Here is an 18,011-nt window from a genome sequence, read left to right on the forward strand (position 1 = left end):
TCTTTTAGAGGTATAAAAGTCTGTTTCTTTTTTATAAGCTAACCTGTTTTGCCTTTCTATACTTCTATTTAAATATATATTTATAAATACATATGTGTGTGTGGAGATAGAGAGAGAGGGGAAGCAGGTCTAACACAATGACTTTTCACCCAGGAAGTGATTGAGATAATACTTGGTGTTATAAACAGTGAAAAAAACAAATGTGTAATCATGGGGAAAATAATTAATTGAATATCTATTGCTTGAATATCTTCTCTGGGTATTTTGTTACAACATTAATTGACATAATTAAATGAAACTGCATGTTATTTAGTCAGCCAGTATGAGTCGAACCATATAGATTGAAAACCTAGCTTTCCTTTTATTAGCTTTTTAACTGCGATCAATTTACATAAATTCTCTAAGCTTTCATTTTCTCATCAGTAAATTCTAAGTCAGTGATTGGTAGCAAGAATGTATTCAACAAGTGGTAGGTAGTGTAAGTGCTAGAATTTTATTATGATTATGATTATTATCCATTTGGTGAACAAATATTTTCTGTGTACCTTCTATATGGCCTGCAATAGGGTAGGTTTTAGAGGTCAAGGTATGAGTAAAATGTGACTATTGGCATCAAGGAATTCACAATCGAGGGGAGAAGGAATCATGAATGATTATGTACAAGCCAAGTGGCCATAATTGAAGCAACTTCAAATACAGGTACTATCTATGGAAAGTTCTTTGCTGAGCTTTGAAGAATGTAGAGTTTTGTGTATAGTCAAGGGACGATCACCTGACCCCATGGGGCCAGCAAGAGTGCGGTGTGGAAGCATGGGGTGCCTGTCAGATCAGCAGACTAGGGACAGTAAAAGACAAAGAGAGTTGAAAGTGTGCGGAGCAACAAAACAGGAGCAGTGAAGAGTATTGGAAGCCAGTGTTGATCATGGTGGACTTTGTTTTATGGGCAAGGGAAGATGATCAATCATTTTTTTAAGTGTACTTATTTTGAGAGAGAGAGAGAGAGAGAGAGAGAGAGCATGAGTGGGGGGGGGGTCAGAGAGAGAGAGAGAGAGAGAGAGAGAATCCCAAGCAGGCTCTGCACTGTTAATGCAGACACTGAGGTGGGGCTCAATCCCAGGAACCATGAGATCATGACCTCAGCTGAAATCAAGAATCAGACGCTTAACTGACTGAGCCACCCAGGTGCCCCAAGTCATCAGTCGTTTCTATGCAGAGGAGCAAGTATATAATTTAGAAAGACAATATTGGAAGCAGGATAGAAAACATACCAAAAAGAAGAGACCGGAGGCAGCCCCATCCTCATTAGCAGGCTGTTATCTATCAAGTACACACTAAGGATAACGCAACTCTGAACTCAGGTGGTGGTATCTCCAGTGAAGATGAGGGGATAGACTGACAACTGTTTTCAGAGACAGAGTTGAGAATACCTTGAAGAGTGATGAGAAAAGACGTGAAAACAGAAGTCATATGGTGTTCATCACAGCACATGTATATAAGCATAAAAGATGGAAAACAACCCAATAATAATAAATACTGTAGGAATTCTATTTTGTTATAAAAACCTATAATAAAAAGGTTTTTACATGAATTATGGCAAAATTTTAATCATGTAAAAATGCTACTATTTTAAAGACTACATGATAAGGTGCTAAGTGGGCATTAGGCACACATTTAATACATTTTAATTATGTGTAATGGATTAAATTTAAGACATTCTTAGCTGTTGACTAGTAAGTACCAAAGGCCGATAGCTTAATCATTTTATATAGACTCTAGTGACAAACATGTATTTTTTGGGTCTCAACTGTTTGCCTCTTCTCACTTGGAAAAGGTACTAATGAGATGCTGCCTAATGATATCTCAGTATTGGGGAGCCACAGTGAAGAATTAACTATATTTTCAAATAATAATAATATCCCTCAGATAGGACAGTACTCTATCTGTTGATTATTGAGCCTATGACGCCTATGGCTTGACTGTTCTATTATCCTTCCAGTGTTGAGCAAAGCTACCACAGAAAGAGAGGATCTGAATGTTCACCCAAGTCCACTGCAGCCAATATCCCTTCCTACTGCCCTGAGTTTGAAAAGGGCAGTATTTTCCAAACCTGCCTGACCAAAAGAGATCACCAGGGTATGCTTTAAAACAAAAATAAGAGGATATATTCCCAGACAGTCCAGAACAGAATCTTTGGGACAAGACTCACAGTCTTTATGAGTGCTCCCAGATGATCCATTTGGTCAGCCAAATTTGGGAGAATCATGGAATACTGAATGATGTGGGTGAGAGTGCCAGTGCACAGTGGGGTCATTGAGTTGCTCGTAATTTGCTGGAAAATCACTGTCTTTCTGGAAAGTGTATTAGTGACATCCACACCCCCATGTCACAAACAATACAGTCTAAGATAAACAAGATACTATGTGTGAAGTGCTGTGTGATTAGGAAGGAAAGACAAGGTGATACTATTATCAGTGTAAAGCACGTCATCATGGTCGTCATTACTGGGCTGCCATTGCTGTTATCTCTCAAAATGTATACAAGATTTTAATTAGACAAGCTTGCTCTTCTCCTAGAAGAGAAGTATCATGTCCATGTTTGCGTGTGAGGGTGGGAGCGGGCTTGGGAAATGTTATGTTTAGTAACTGTATTGTTTTTGTGTTCTTAGACACAGTACCAAGTTTCCTTAAAAAAAGAAAGAAAGAAAGAAAGAAAGAAAGAAAGAAAGAAAGAAAGAAAACAAAAGCTGCATTCTTAAGTTGCTCCCTTTACCCACAAAGGGCTTCCCACCCATGTATTCTGTAGAAAATATTCTAGGCATACTCAGAAATACATTACTGTGGTGGGGCAAAGCAGTGAAAATTCCTTTTGGTCTAATTTCCCAAATTTTACTGGTTAAATGTGACACTGAATTGTTTGACTCCATGAATCAACAGAGAGTTCACTTCGAGCAGCCTTCTTTTACCATCTCAGAAAATACTTTTAGAAAATCCGTTGGAGATGGTATGGATACTGACATTAATAAAAGGTAACATTTTCTGACATTTAATACTTACTGAAGACTCTACAGGCATAACCTCCTTTAAACCGTATGAGGATCCGATATACAGCCACAAATGACAAAGTGTAGATTACAGCTGACTCAAAGGAGTATCACTAAGGTTTCCCTTCTTAAGATCTATTGACATGTGCACAAAAACAAACAAACAAACATACAATCTGTTGTCATTTGCCTCTTCCCTAGGACAGTGACTCCCTAGGAATTTTTCTTGTTCTTTTGTTCTTCTTTTTTTTTTTTTTTAAGGAGGACAGAAAATAAATTTATATGGTCCTGTTATGAATGTATATGAATGGATAGTAGGATAAGATGATGGATAAGGTCTGGGGTTCCTGGGTGGATCAGTTGCTTAAGAATCTGACTCTTGGTTTTGACTCAGGTCATGATCTCACAGTTCATGAGTTCGAGCCCCACATCAGGCTTCGTGATGACAGTGTGGAGCCTACTTGGGATTTTCTCTCTCCCTCTTTCTCTGCCCCTTCCCGGCACACTCTCTCTCGCTCTCTCAAAATAAATAAACTTAGACATTTTTAAAAAAGAGAATGGATAAAGTCTACAGAGAAACCTTTGGGAAACCCTAAGAACTCAGTTACATAAGCTAAGGAAAGGATTCCTGCCTAGGATGTAGAATTCTTGAAGCATTCTTTAATTCCTACCATCCTCTTCCTGACTCTCCTGAAGTACCTCCTGAGAGTACCCTGGCAGGAACTTCCACAGGGAGCGGCGGTGTGGTCTGTGTGAGAAGTGCCTCATGTAGAGTATGTCAGAAGTTTAGGGGCAAAAAGCAGTGCTTGAGGCTCCCACTCACCTTGCTTCTAGGACCACTTTTAACCCCTGAAATGGCACTTTCTACAAGTGATAAGATTCATCATGTCTTTGTTTTAGACTCTTGATAAGCCCATCATACCTGTTATATTTTCTTGAGTACGATTTCTAGCCATGAAGTTCCTTAGCTCTCTATCCCCCAGAAGCACTTCCTTTAGATATTTCTGATGTCTAAATATCCAGTGCTTTTTAGTGTGCTATCCTCTCTCTTTCTCTGTGGTTCCTTCCTGGCACTGTGGGCAGTCTGGAAGTATTTCTGCTTCACTGTATTCTACATGGGTGCTTATGACTTTTTCTTTCTGGTATGTTTTTGATATTTGCATATTGCACACTGAATTGTCTATGTGGAGAATCTCTTTTCTGTGTGCCCTCCTGGGTTTGCCCTTTCTCTCTCTGTTTCTAGGTTGTGAAAGACTGTGTTTAGGCTCTGGGACCCAGTGAGGCATAAAATACCTCCCCTGAGCTTTAGAACCATCATCCTAGAAGTTTTCCGAATTGAAAAAGATCAAATGTGTTTTGTTGATTGACAAAGAGCATTAAGTAAAAAAGAAAGCAGAGGGTTCACAAATGCTTGGATAGACAAATAGCTTCTGAGACACTTCAAGTCTCTGACTGTGTGACTGTGCTGTTTAACAAGAATTGTTTACATAGAAATAGACCTAGGTTTTCTTTTCCTGCAGGTTTTTATTTTGAAAAAAAATTCCACACTGTTGTAAGTTTTATTTGTGAATTTGATGTACACGTGGGAACCTAGAGAAGAAGAGGGCTCAGAAGTCAGGAGATCGGGGTTTCACGAAAGCCATGCTCTCCTGCTTACCTGCTTTGTGACCTTCGACAACTTACTCTATGCCCTGACTCTTTTCTGTCAAAATGTGGTGGATACTCTTAATAATGTCCTCCTAATTTTGAGGATTATACAAGATAATGCATGTAGAAAATTTGTCACAGTGTCTGGTAATAATAAATGGCAATTCTTACTAAAAGGTGAAAAGTGCCTTATATATCAATGTGCATTACAAAACTATCAGTAGGTGCTATTGTGCCATTCATGTTGATCCTCAAAGTAGTTACCTTTGTAAAATGTACCTGTTTTTAGTCCAGATGCCACTGCTGAGAGTATTTTAGAAATAGTTTTGGGAATAGTTTATAGGCCAGAGAGGAAAGAGTCACCTCATTGGTTTACTGTCATGCTTCACTTTTGACAAGAAATACTGTTTCCAATATGATTACCAATGCTAGTCAGCAAACAGGATGTCAGAATAGCCTGGATCAGGCTAATTCTAGAAATGAATCCACTCCAAGGGATAAGACAATTTTGAGGTATTTGGGAGAAGTATAACAGACGTGGCAAGGAAATCCCAAGACAATGTCCTAGGATTTTAGAGTGATGGCAACATATAGAATAAGCAAGCATATAGGTAGGTGTTCACAGGGGACACTTTGAAAGAGTCAGCTTCATCTGAAATCCTGTCAGTTTCTGAGAGGAATGCAAAGGTCTCTGGGAGTCTTTTTGCCTCTTCAACACACCTTGTACATCTGCATTTCTAAAGATCTTCCCAGCACAGTTCTCTTCACTGGAAACTGCTGAAGGTCCTGGAGATAAAGGAGAAGGCCAGTGTGTCCCAGCCCTACTGGCTGAGAGAGGGGCCCAAGCCCTCATCATTTCAACAGAAAGGGAAGCAGAGGAAATCAACCTGGCATTATACTACAAGGTTATTTCTCAATGTGTCTATCCCATTATCACTGAGCACTTACAGTCCTTCAGCATCCTATTCTTTGAGGATTCTCACCCAGCTCTCTTCTAGGCTGTCTTATACCCTCCCCTTAAATGATGGTACATCAGCAATGATCCTCCAGTGCAAGGTAAAACCCAACTCTGCTAACTTAAGTAAAATAGAATCTAGTAAAATGGAATCTACTTTACTTTGGTAAAATAGAATATTGGAAATAATTTCCAATTCCCTGAGAATTAGTCAGGAGGCTGAAGGATCAGGGTTGAAGGACTCCATTCATCTTCAGAGTGCTAGAAAGGCACAAATGAAGGGAAATTCTCATGGCAGGAGCAATCTAGAGAGCCTCCTATAACTGTTTTGAATTTCTTTGTTAATATGTCTAAGAGTTAAATTCCAATGAAGGGGTCTAACTTGTCTAGTTTGGGTCTTGGGTCTTGGCTAAAGGAGAACAGGACATCGGGCTGTTCTCCCACACTATGTAGCATAAGGTAGTACCAAGAGCCTAAGTTATGAGGCCAGATTATGTGGGTTCATATCCCAGCTCTGCCACTTACAGATGCTTTTCTTCAAACACTTCATTTAACCTTCCATATACTCAAGTCCCTGGTTTTTGAAGTAGGCATAATAGTAGTAATTTTCTCATAAGGAGTTCAAGAAAATTGAGATGATAGTTATGGAAAACTAAGCACTATGCATGGCACATAGGAAGCACTTGATCACTTTGGACTATGCTATTATTAAAATTATCCAATGGAGACACCAGATAATTTCCTGAAACAAATTAGGGTACTGGTAGAAAAGAGAAATACATGTTGGTGGACCCCAAATTATTACTGATTATAGTGAGATAAGAAGATTGGCCACAACACACTTTATTTTGCTAATATATCTCTCAGCTTGCTGCTCTTTATAATATTAAGGTTCTTAGGAATGTGGATGACATTTGTTCATTAATGTATCCCTGGGAATCCAGTTCTTCTGAAGGTACAAAAGTGACTTGATTGCCTGACCATTTAATACACACACGTTTATGCTTAGTTCTATACAGAGTTTCATGATCTGTGGCTCCCGGTTTGCTTATAAGGAATCAAAGTGAGGAATAATTTACATTTCTATGATCTTGGCTTAATAGTAATTTAAATGAACTGTGGTCTGGGTTTACTTTAAGGAATACAGAATAATAGAGACAGATTGTTTTTAAGCGTTTCAACTTTCTGAGAAAAAAACATGTAAGTAGACCCCAGTATATGAATGAGTTGGGGTTCTACGTTTATTTGAAGGTTCGTTGTTTGAACTTTAGTTTTGGATATCCACATAGTGACCCTCATCAAAGTCCTTAGAAACAGCCTATACCCCCATTCCAGGAAGGTGAAGATTTCCTAAGGAGAAAGAATCTGAAGGACGACTTGAGGTCCCATGGAAAAGACACTTTGGTCCATTAGAGGCATGACATGGTCTTAGATTTCTGAAGACAAACGGAAGCTCACGATAGAACACGGTACTATGCATTTGGAACATCCGGGTCATCATAAGGAGGAGGGCCCAAACCCTAGCTGTGGGGAGCTAGACTGAGTACCACGTGCTGTGGCAGAACCATCAGGTGGACTCACTGCCCCCACAGTTGCTGCCTACAGAGCCACTGAAGCGCTGAATCTCTTGACTAGATCCTTCCACCTGGCCACTGCCCTCCCAACCCAACACCCTGACAGAGCTTCTGAGGCCACCCAGCTCTGGCCTGTGTGTCTAAATCTACCATCTTTGTCCCAACCCCTGCTCCCAGACCTGACCAACTTTGGCCCGTCCACCCAGCCATACCACGCCGTGTCACCCAACACAAGGAAAGCAGTTTGACGCAAAACTTAAAGTACAGGCACCCTTAGTGTTACTTTTTTTGAAAGGTATGTGTTTTTCCAGGGGAAGAGCTAGGCACTGTAAGAAGCTGGGCTTCGGTTTCATTCAATAAATACAGAGAACCCTGGATATATTACTTGATAGCCATTTCACTTTGAAGCAACTTATTCTCTGAGCCTCAATTTGTCATCTGTAGAATGCAAGTTAATAACTAACCTACCTCAGAAAGTTATTTTAAGGATTAAATGAGATGAATAAGCACCAAGCCTAATATCTGGCACACAGTAGGGACTGAGAAAGAAATTCTAATTCTTAAATAAACCTCTTTTTTTTTTTTTTTTTTTTTAGTGTACATTGAGTTTCAGAGGTAAATGAATCATCTTTACAATTGGAAGCTTGACATAAGGAATGATGAAGTAAACAACTAAATTTCTTTTAAAATTATTTTCCTTTACTAACTTGTCTTCTATTGTCTGTATTCATACAAACTAGCTATGCCTGCTAAAATGTTTCCACGGCCAGCTCTTTTCTACATGTTTAAATTCCTAATTGTGCACACAATCTTAGTCACTATATTTTCATATGCAAGCAATTAAGACTCATTTAACAGTCCTCCCTCTGGAAGGTTTTGTTCTCCATCTGCCATAAATCAGATTCCTTAGGAACATGTTTGATTTTGAAACAATGTGAAAGTACTGTTCATTTTGTTCAAATTTCATTTATGTACCATTTTTTAAAGTGATGTAAATGGACAGCCACAAAAAGCTCAGCAGCTGGTCAAAACAAGACATCAAAGAAACCATTGAAATGGGGCAAAAAATTAAAAAAAAAAAAACTAATATGCTAGGACAAAGCCAAATAAAAACCATAGTCTGATAAACATTTCAGACACATATTGCTCATATTTACTTTACAACAGATTTAAAATCTGGGAAAATAGGAATGCACCCCTGTTCCCAGTTGAGGGCAATGTATGTGAGGAAAAAGAGTGAAGGAAGCCAGAAGGAGAAAAACAGAAAAAGATTAGATTTGCATTTTTGGAGAAACATGCTACACAGCTACACATTTAAATAATAATAACCAGAAGACTCAAACAGATTTGTAGGACACTTTTTTGTTCATTTAAAACCCACTGGTAAGTATGGTTCTCCTTCACCACAGGTGAAGTCCATTTTAGTGTGTTCTATGAGCTTTTCTCTGGATCACCAAAAAGAAGCTATGCTTGGCCAAATTAAGAGGGAAAAATAATTATTAGGTTCTATGCTCATTTCAGCAGCACATATACTAAAATTGGAACAATAGAGAAAAGAATAGCACGGCACTTGCCCAAGGATGACAAGCAAGTCCATGTGAACTGGTAACTAAAATTCAGCAAAAAATTTGAAAAGAATATGATTGTTTTTTTTTAATTTTTCAAGATTAAATATCACAATTTGGAGATGTAGCCCACAGAAAATAGTATCCTTTGCCTAAACATACCATTGTCTGGGAACTTGAAACAAATCACTAACATAGCTAATGCAGTAAACTCCCAGTTATATATCAACAGGATATTTTGTCCACCAGCTTCCTAAGGCTTTATAAGCTGAGTTGTTTTGATATCATTTGATGAAAGGTTCTGTAAAAGTTCAAAGTATTGTTGTTAATTTGGGCAGTAACACCTGCAAATTTAAAATGCCTTTGTGCACAGTGTAGCACAATCTGCTTTCAAATAAGACCTTCAAAGAGGTTAGATTCATAAGTGTGACAGATCTCCTTAGGTGTTTCCCTACAAAGAAAAAGTAAAACTAGGAGAGCCACTCCCACACCACCATCTCTGTCTCTTTGAGCCCAAGCATCAAATGGCACCTCTAAAAAGAAAGGCAGATAAAATGTTAGTACTTCTCTGCTGGAGATCTAAAGCAAGATATGGAAGGTGTTCTGGAAGAAGTAGCACTTAAGAATTATCAATTTGTTTTCTGTATTTATAGACCTGATTCCACTTTTTAACAAGTAAGTCTTTAAATGCATTTATTGACTGTTCTGGGGTTCTTTACACCTATTTCCTGGTATTGAATAGTATACGTTCCTGGACCATTTCTGGATAAGTAGATTGTTACTAAACTACTAGAGCTAATAAAATTAATAGTGACTTATCATCAACCAGTGAACAAAAACATGTTTAATTCTGTACTCTGGGTTTCAGGGAAATAGAAATGAATGTGACCTAATCTACCTACAAGGACTTAGCAGGATATAATTGTACATATGAAAAACGTATCAAGAATCTTAGATACTCCCAGGATTGTGTCACAGAGAGTAAGTGTCTTAAGAATTCAGAGGAAACAAAGATCAAATTCAGATGAGCAATGATAGACCTTGAATGCTTTTCAGATAGTTTAGAATAGTTATGTGTTCCTCCTGGATGATCACTACATAGCTGCAGACATTTAGGACTGCTTCCAGCTACCCAGGAAAGTAGCCCTTTTCATCCAGGACCATTTGCTATTACAAAAGAGGTGATTACTTATGATTTACTAACATTCCTTCATTCTGCATGTGGCACTGGACTTGTGAAACTTGTAGAAAGAGCAGTAACCCCAGTGTTTAGGGACCAAAGCTATAAATCCAGCTGTCACTAACTCCCTGTTTAACCTTGGGTCCGTAATTTAAGCTGGTTTCTCATCTATAAAATGAGGATATCAGATTACTAAAAATATCTAAAAATCCAACCAGCTCTTTTGTGCATTTTTTAATTTTTTAAAAAATGCATGCTTCTGATTGCCTTTATTTTCTATCATTATACTTCCTTAAGTAGTGGTGAAAAGATACACTAAATCAATATATGAATTCCACTTTTCCCAATATAGATCCTTTAGAGAATGTCTTTGATACCCACCGTTTGCTATTTTGAATTTTCAACAAAGAGTTAAAAGAAAATTCTGGTTCCCCTGGCTCGTCATCCTCTCCAGTTGGCAGAAGTCTTCGTGTGGACTTGATGGTTGCCTAGAGCAACAAAATATTAGGGACAGAAACATGTTCAGGGACTTGATTGTCTAAGTGACTCAGAGCTGAGAGACCTTTTCCAGCTTGACTGGAGCCCATACTTAGCTAGAGTGAGTATTTGTCTATGCCTGTCTGCGCCACTCTGCTGACTTGGAGGTGCCTGCTATTTTGCTTACAGAATACAGAAGCCAACCTTGAAACATGCAGAGAGGGGTTAACTGGTCAGAAGGCAGTCTTCATTCAACATGTCTCACACATGAGAGATCCTTAGGACTAGTAAATATCAACAAGATGATGAGGCCGATTGTGGGCTTTGAAGAGCACATACCAAGAACATTATGAGAACTGAATAAAAATTCAATCTAAGAGCTACTCTTCAAAGCCAATTATCCATTTTGAGATAGGGCAACCCACTGGAGGAGCTGTTTGCAAAAATCAGTAGCTTTTTCCTTCTCTCTGTTGAAGCCAGACATCTCTAACTATGCTCTGAGTTAAAATGTGAATTTAAAAAACATGTTTTTCTGTTCCTAAACTCCTTAAATCCTGAGGTCATCCCCTCCCTGTGCCATCAGTCTGGCTCCATAATACCAATTACTCCAGCTTGTTAAGGAAGTTATTAGCATCCAAGAGTCACGTCTTTAGCTTCTAGTCAATGTTGCCTGCAGCGTGAATTGGAGGGAGAAGTATTAGCCAAGTCTTGTTACTTGAAGTCCTCCATCCTTAGCTATTTAACTAGGTTCCGTCTTAATTATGTGTTTGGTTGGTGTTGTTTTTATACCCAGTACACATTCTTCCCACCTGCACAGGAAAAAGGTCACTATGATTATAATAGCAATCATATACTGTTACTTTGTATCCTAATCGAATACTTACTATGTGTCTTCATGATCACAAACTGGCCCTCTCAGCGTGGACATCATGAATTGCAATGAATATTCTTTTTGAGTGATTGGAAACAGAGTCTTCAACACAGTTTATGTAGTAATTCTTATCCACATAACCATAGCAGCTGTTTGGAAACATGTCCTCAGATCACTTGTTTGCAAGTGTCTTTTTCCATACAATCCTGCATGGAGTGGAACCCATATACGTTTCTTGACATGTGAAACACGTGTGACCCTGGCAGATGATTCAGCTGACCTTGAAAACTACAGCTGTTTGGTCACTTTAAAAACAACGCAATACCAGTGATTTACTAGGCTTGGGCTTAGACCACTCATTTTATGCCGCCTGATGGGAATTCTGACCCTTCAGGGAAGGAAAAAAAAAATGTAAGACCATGGAAATGTGTCATGCTGGGTGTTAATATTGTCCTTACTTTTAATACATTTCTTTGCAAAAAGTACAGAGACGACTGCTTGCCATCACAGGAAAAAAGCAATAACATCCATGTGGCTTTTTTTTTTATTTTTAAAAAATGTAATGAAGAAATGCAAGTGTCAGCTTTTGTTTCCTCTCCATTCAAATCAAGAACAGCCTGTAATCTCCTAAAAAGACCAAAGCTTCTTTGCTTACTGTAAAATGTGCTCCTTACGTGGCATTACACAGTGGAGGGTTAACATTCTCTTCCAAGGCAGCCTTCTAAGTGTTCCAGGCACTATATATGCACACTATTTTGGTTCATCTGGAATGAAAGAGACCTGAAAAATTATGCTTTAATCAAGATGAAAGTTTATTTCTCTTTCCTATAAAAGAGAGCCAGAGTGGGTGGCCCAGGGCTGGTGTGACTGATCTAGCATTGTGAGGGATCTAGGATTCTTTTGGATGATTCCTCCACTATCCCTGAGGTATGGGCTTTGCCTCCATGGTCCAGGATGGCATGTAGAGAGCCATCACATCTAAATTGCCAGCAGTAAGACAGGGGAGGAGAGGAAGAATAGCACATCCCCTCTCTTTGGAAGAGAACTCCCAGAAACCCCACAGCATGCTTCTATTTATATCTCCTTTGGCTCATTCAGTCGTATGCCACGTGTAGCTGCAAGGGAGACTGGGAAATAGAGTATTTTGTCCGGCAATCCCCTCATTTGGGAATTTCCATCTCCTTTCCTCTCCTTTCTGCCTTCCCAGGCTCTATTTCAAATTCTTTGCCATCCTGTTCTCCTTACACCTCTCAAGAAAAAACCCAACACTGTCAGTTTCTTATCTGCCTGCTCCACATCCTTATCTGAACTCCGGCGGGAAAAATCCCACATCACTCCAAGATGGATTCAAATAAAGTCAAGGCATTCACCTCAACGGGACCCTCAGTGCCACTTGACACTTCATCCTTGCTCTGTGCCCTCTCACTTCTCTTGGTGCTTGTTCCAAACTTCCTCCCCTTGTGAAGCCTCCTGGCACCACAGCTGCTCATCACCTTTCAGCAAATGCCCTCACTTGCAGCCTAATCAAGAAACTCATTGTGAAGACATGAACCTCCTCAGTTTCTGTATCCTCTCATTGACATCCATACCCATCCTGTTCTCCCTTCCTGTCCCAGCAGGTAATGCAACCCATCCCTTTCCTGCTTGAAGTCAACCCCTGCATCTGTGCCCTCGGACCTCTCCTCGCAGTATCTCCAGGACCTTTCTCCTTCTATTTTCCTTTCTTTTTCTCGCTTCTTCAATCTCTCCTGTTCTCCTGCCTCTTTCCCTATTCATGTCTGTCTCAATCATAAAAACAATACAGAACAAAACAATAGTGAAGCCCGGTAGCAGAACCCTTGCTGATCCCTTTGCTTGCTTCTTTGTCCTTTCCTTCTCAGTCAAGCCACTCCACCTCCTCACCTCCCAGGCACTCCTCACATCAGTGTAGGAGGACGTCCTCATACACACCTCCTCCCACCACCCTCACTACAGTGTCCAGGGAGCTCTTTTTTGCCTTCTCTGCCCTGATCTTAGAGACCTCCGTCAGAAACCCTCTCCTCATTGATTTATCCTGTAAATATTTATTCAACACGTATTTATTAGGAACCATTCTCTCCCAAACGATTCTACTTTCTTTTTGCTGCTCTGACTACTCTTCTTCTTATGTCTACCTCCCCCGTTCCCCTCCTTAAACATTGTTTCTGGCTCATTGCTTTTCTCATTTTGTGCACTCTCTAGATGCCTACATATACTTATGTAGTTTTACCTTCAAACTTGGTATTCCCCAAACTCCCTGTCCTCAGAACTCCTCCTTGATTTCAGACTCTTACAAAAGCACAGTGCCTGATGATACTCCACCATTTAAATACAACATGTTCAAGGGGCACCTGGGTGGCTCAGTCCGTTAAGCGTTCGGTTTTGGCTCAGGTCGTGACTCGAGCCCCACGTTGGGCTCTGTGCTGACAGCTCTGAGCTTGGAGGCTGCTTCAGATTCTGTGCCTCTGTCCCTCTTTGACCCCCCCCCCCCACTCTATTTCTCTCTCTCTCTCTCTCTTTCTCTCAAAAATAAATAAACATTTTTAAAAAAATGAAATACAACATGTTCAAAACTGGACTTCTGTTTCTTTGCAGATCTGTTCTTCCTGTCAATTAAGCAGCACTTTTATCCTAGACTGAAACTTGGAAATCATACACTCCTCCATCAAATAAATAACTATATTTTTAGTTTACTTCATAAATATTTGTCAAACCTGTTCTCTCTTCTCCATGCCACTGATATTTCTCCAGATCAGGTACTCATCAGCTCACCCCAGAATACGGAAGTAGTATTTTGAAACTGTCAGTTGCATTTAGCATTTTGTAAAATATATATATATATATATATATATATATATATATATATATATGATGGAATTGAATAGAAAGTAATACAATGTAAAGTCACATCTATAATATCAAGGATAAGTGTTGTTTTCTGAAATTGTTGACATACACACAAACATTCATAGCCTTTTTCCATGAAAATGTATTTCTTACTATATATCAAAACATTTGAGAACCACTTTCTTAAATAGTCTGTCTTTTGTGTATTCCCCTTAACTTTGCTGTCTGCTCTGCAGTGCAACCAAATTGATATAGTTGAAAAATTAGTCTCAGAATGTCTCTTCCCTGCTTAAAACCCTTCTGTGATAAGCCTGAAGATAAAATCTGATCTCCTTGGCAGTGGTACACAGGACCCACCTGCCTCTTCCAGTAGCCAACTTCTTCCGTCCATGTGTGCCATGTTTCATAGCTATCTGCATTTGCTTCTCTCTTCTTGCCATCTAGAACTCACTTTGCTCTCTTTTTATTTTTTATTTATTTTGAGAGGGAGAGAGACAGAGAGAGAGGGAGAGACAGAGGAGAGAGGGTGGGGGAGGAAGGGAGAGAGAGAATGTGAGCTTGCATGCATGCAGAGGGGTAGAAAGAGAGTGAGAGAAAGAATCCCAAGCAGGCTCTGTGCTGAGGATGCAGGGCTCGAACTTATGAACCATGATGCTTAACTGACTGACCACCCAGGTACCCCTCACTTTCTTCTCTTAATTTCTTGGCTCAGTTCACCTAATTGTTTGGGTACGATGACACCTGAATCCAAGACCTGCCCTGTTCCCCAAGTTGGGCCAGGCCCTTCTTCTCCCATATCCCCCATAGCTACCTCTGGTATAACTCTAATGAAATTGTTCTAAAAATTGTAGTTTTTGCCTCTCTATTCCTGTTGCCTCCCCAATAAGATGTTAATTCTTTTGTTGTGTCTTCACTGTGCAGTATACGGTGCTAGAACACCATCGTGATCAACTTCCGTGTCCAAAAGACCTGGAGTCAAGAGGTCCTTACACAGATCTCTCAGAACATGTTAAAATTACTATTAAATTAGGGCGCCTGGGTGGCTCAGTCGATTAAGCGTCCGACTTCGGCTCAGGTCACGATCTCTCGGTCCGCCGGTTCGAGCCCCGCATCGGGCTCTGGGCTGATGGCTCAGAGCCTGGAGCCTGCTTCCGATTCTGTGTTTCCCTCTCTCTCTGCCCCTCCCCCATTCATGCCGTGTCTCTCTCTGTCTGAAAAATAAATAAACGTTAAAAAAAAATTTTTTTTAATTGCTATTAAATAGAGTGTAGAAGCAAAACATAAGGCAGTAGAAGGCAACACTGAAAACTTTGTTTCTCCTGCACAGGAAAGAATATGGAATAAAACTGTGCTTCTTAACCCCTTTGACAGAAGGGAATAACAGGAGACCTCTCTATTGTCTTACCTCTGAATGAGAAAAATGTGAGAAGCAGTGTCATAACTGGCCTAGGTTCATTGGCCACTATTTTAAATAACTCGCATGGTCCTATGGAAGGGCATGTGTATGTGAAAAAGATAAAACTCCTTTCGGTTTATTCTGAATGGCATTTAAGAGTAGCCTATCTCATGGTCATTGAAGGTTGGCCTATCACCTCACTGCAAGTCTGTGAGCACACTATTTCTCCAGCTTTGTGGAAATTCTAAGGAGGCATGTCTGTGATGTGACAAGTGCACAGCTCCATGCCAAGGGCACTTTGGAGCGCTTATGCAAGGAGTATGAAGAGTTTTCTCCTTCTGATTTGGGCTGTGGCTTCCTATCTCCTCCCTAATATAAGAATAAATCTCTTTGGGGTGCCTGGGTGGCTCAGTCAGTTTAGCGTCTAACTCCTGATTTTGACACAGGTTATGATATCATGGTCCGTGAGTTGGAGCCCTACGTTGGCAGCGTGGAGCCTGACAGTGCAGAGCTTACTTACTTGGGAGTCTCTCTCTCTCTGCCCTTCCCCCACTCATGTTTGTGTGTGCACGCTCTCAAAATAAATAAATGAACCTAAAAAAATAAAGTTATTTGTTGGAAGAAAAAGAATAGATCTCTTTAATATCTTTTTCATACTTTACCTACCGTTCCACTGTTCTTTTTTTCTTCAGAGTGTAAGGACAACTAACTCCATAGTTCCTTCCTTTTATACTTGGTCCAATTCCATTACATTGTTTTATGGTCTTGGGCTTAGGGATGCCTCAGTACCCAACACTAGCCCTGGATTGTGAGACTAATGAGAAAAGCAAAATGACTTCAAGTAAAAGGAAGTGGTTAGTGTTGGGGAGAGAAACTTGGAAAGGTACATCACCAAGAACACTAGGTGCTCTATTCTTCCTACAGGCTATAGCTGGGTTAACACATTTCAGAATAACCAGTCAATTCATTTAGTTCCATCAAATAGCCGGTCAATTCAGTAAGGAGGAAGGGAAAATAAATGGGTTTTTTGGATGACTGGTTTAGCATCATGTAGCCTTGATCTTACTCATTTCCAGGGAATAATTTCAACTTTTAAAGAAATACAACCTACTATAGGTTAGTTCAATATAAAAATACATTTTAAAAAGGACATTCAATATGTACTTGTTTTTTCCCAATTGTCATTAAAACATGTAGAAATAATATAGTGGGCATAGAAACTTGAATTATTGGGTAAAGAAAGGTTAAAATCATTAGGAGACATTAACTTCTTTCTTTCTCATTCTTCTACTATCTAAATATCTCTCCTTCCTACTTCCTCCATCTTGTTCTTCCTTCGTTCTTCTGTTCCCCTCTCTTCTAACCTCACTAACAGTAACACCAACTCTGTGCCACACTGTGCTAAGATGACACACATGATCACACAATTCTCACAACTTCGTTAGGTAGGATTATTACAGCATTTTGCAGAAGAAGAAACTGAGGCTGATAGTCATTATTTCCCATAATCATTATTCTGAAAAGTTGACAGCTGGGATTCAAACCCTGGTAGTTATATTTCAGATTCTATACCGAGAAAACAACCCTTTATTGCTTCCCTTTCATTTCACTCTCATTCACTTTTGTTTCTTCCATAGCTCCTCTTTTCTCGTATTCTCCACTGCATTCTCTCCCATTTTTCCTTTCATTTTATCCTGTCTCCTTTTTTCCTACTCTCTGCTCTGCCTCCTTCGCTTATTTCTCTATGATCTCCCATATCTTATCTAATGTCCCTTTCCTTACCTTATTTACCATGTTAATTCCAAGCTTCCAGAATACACCCCCTTCTTCCCTCATGATACCTCCTCATTCCTCACCGCAGTGTCTCCCAGGCCGCTGAGACCCTGCCCCTCTGTCATTCTTTACAGTTGTTTTCCCAACATCTGTGCATGAGTTAGGAGGGGGGTGTGGTTTTAAGCACAAGTATAGATTCAAGAAAAGCCTGTGCCACTCTGCTCCTATACAGAAGGAGTGCTGTTCATGATTATATAGCAGTTATAAACGGGAATTTCATTGCTGCCAGATATCTTGCAAGTTAGGTTTTTGTTGAACCCCAGATGGTCTCCAGTGAGTTGAAAAAGATGATGCATCTTGCTAAGATCACTACCAGGAAGTGAGCTCCAGGCAGCAAACAGAAACCAACTCTAGGACTGTGCGATTCAAGACAAGTCAAATTCCTATGTATAACTGCAGTAAATGTTGAGGGGTATACCATGATGTAGTACTTGGAAGAAATTCTATTTCACTCAAGTGACCATATTTTCAAACAGCCAGTACAAAACAGAAGAGTTTCATTTCCTTGAATTAAGGTTATTGGGTGACTTTTCCTGGAACCACTCTTGAGAGTTCCAAGAAAGCACTCCAGGTCCCAGGCTACTGGCAACAAGCAGGCATCTTCACAC

At 39.8% G+C, this 18,011-nt stretch overlaps 1 protein-coding gene and 1 non-coding gene across 6 annotated transcripts in view; both read left to right on the forward strand.

Moving 5' to 3' along the window:
* The window catches only part of PDE4D (phosphodiesterase 4D), a 720,383-nt gene that overhangs the window by 542,740 nt on the left and 159,632 nt on the right, over positions 1-18,011 (forward strand). The window lies entirely within an intron of this gene.
* LOC132682558 (U6 spliceosomal RNA) lies at positions 8,725-8,833 on the forward strand. Its single transcript, XR_009611740.1, has one exon. It is a non-coding gene; the product is annotated as a U6 spliceosomal RNA (small nuclear RNA).

This window comes from Panthera onca, chromosome A1 (assembly GCF_046562875.1).
Source record: "Panthera onca isolate mPanOnc1 chromosome A1, mPanOnc1 haplotype 2, whole genome shotgun sequence".
Classification (NCBI taxonomy): Eukaryota; Metazoa; Chordata; class Mammalia; order Carnivora; family Felidae; genus Panthera; species Panthera onca.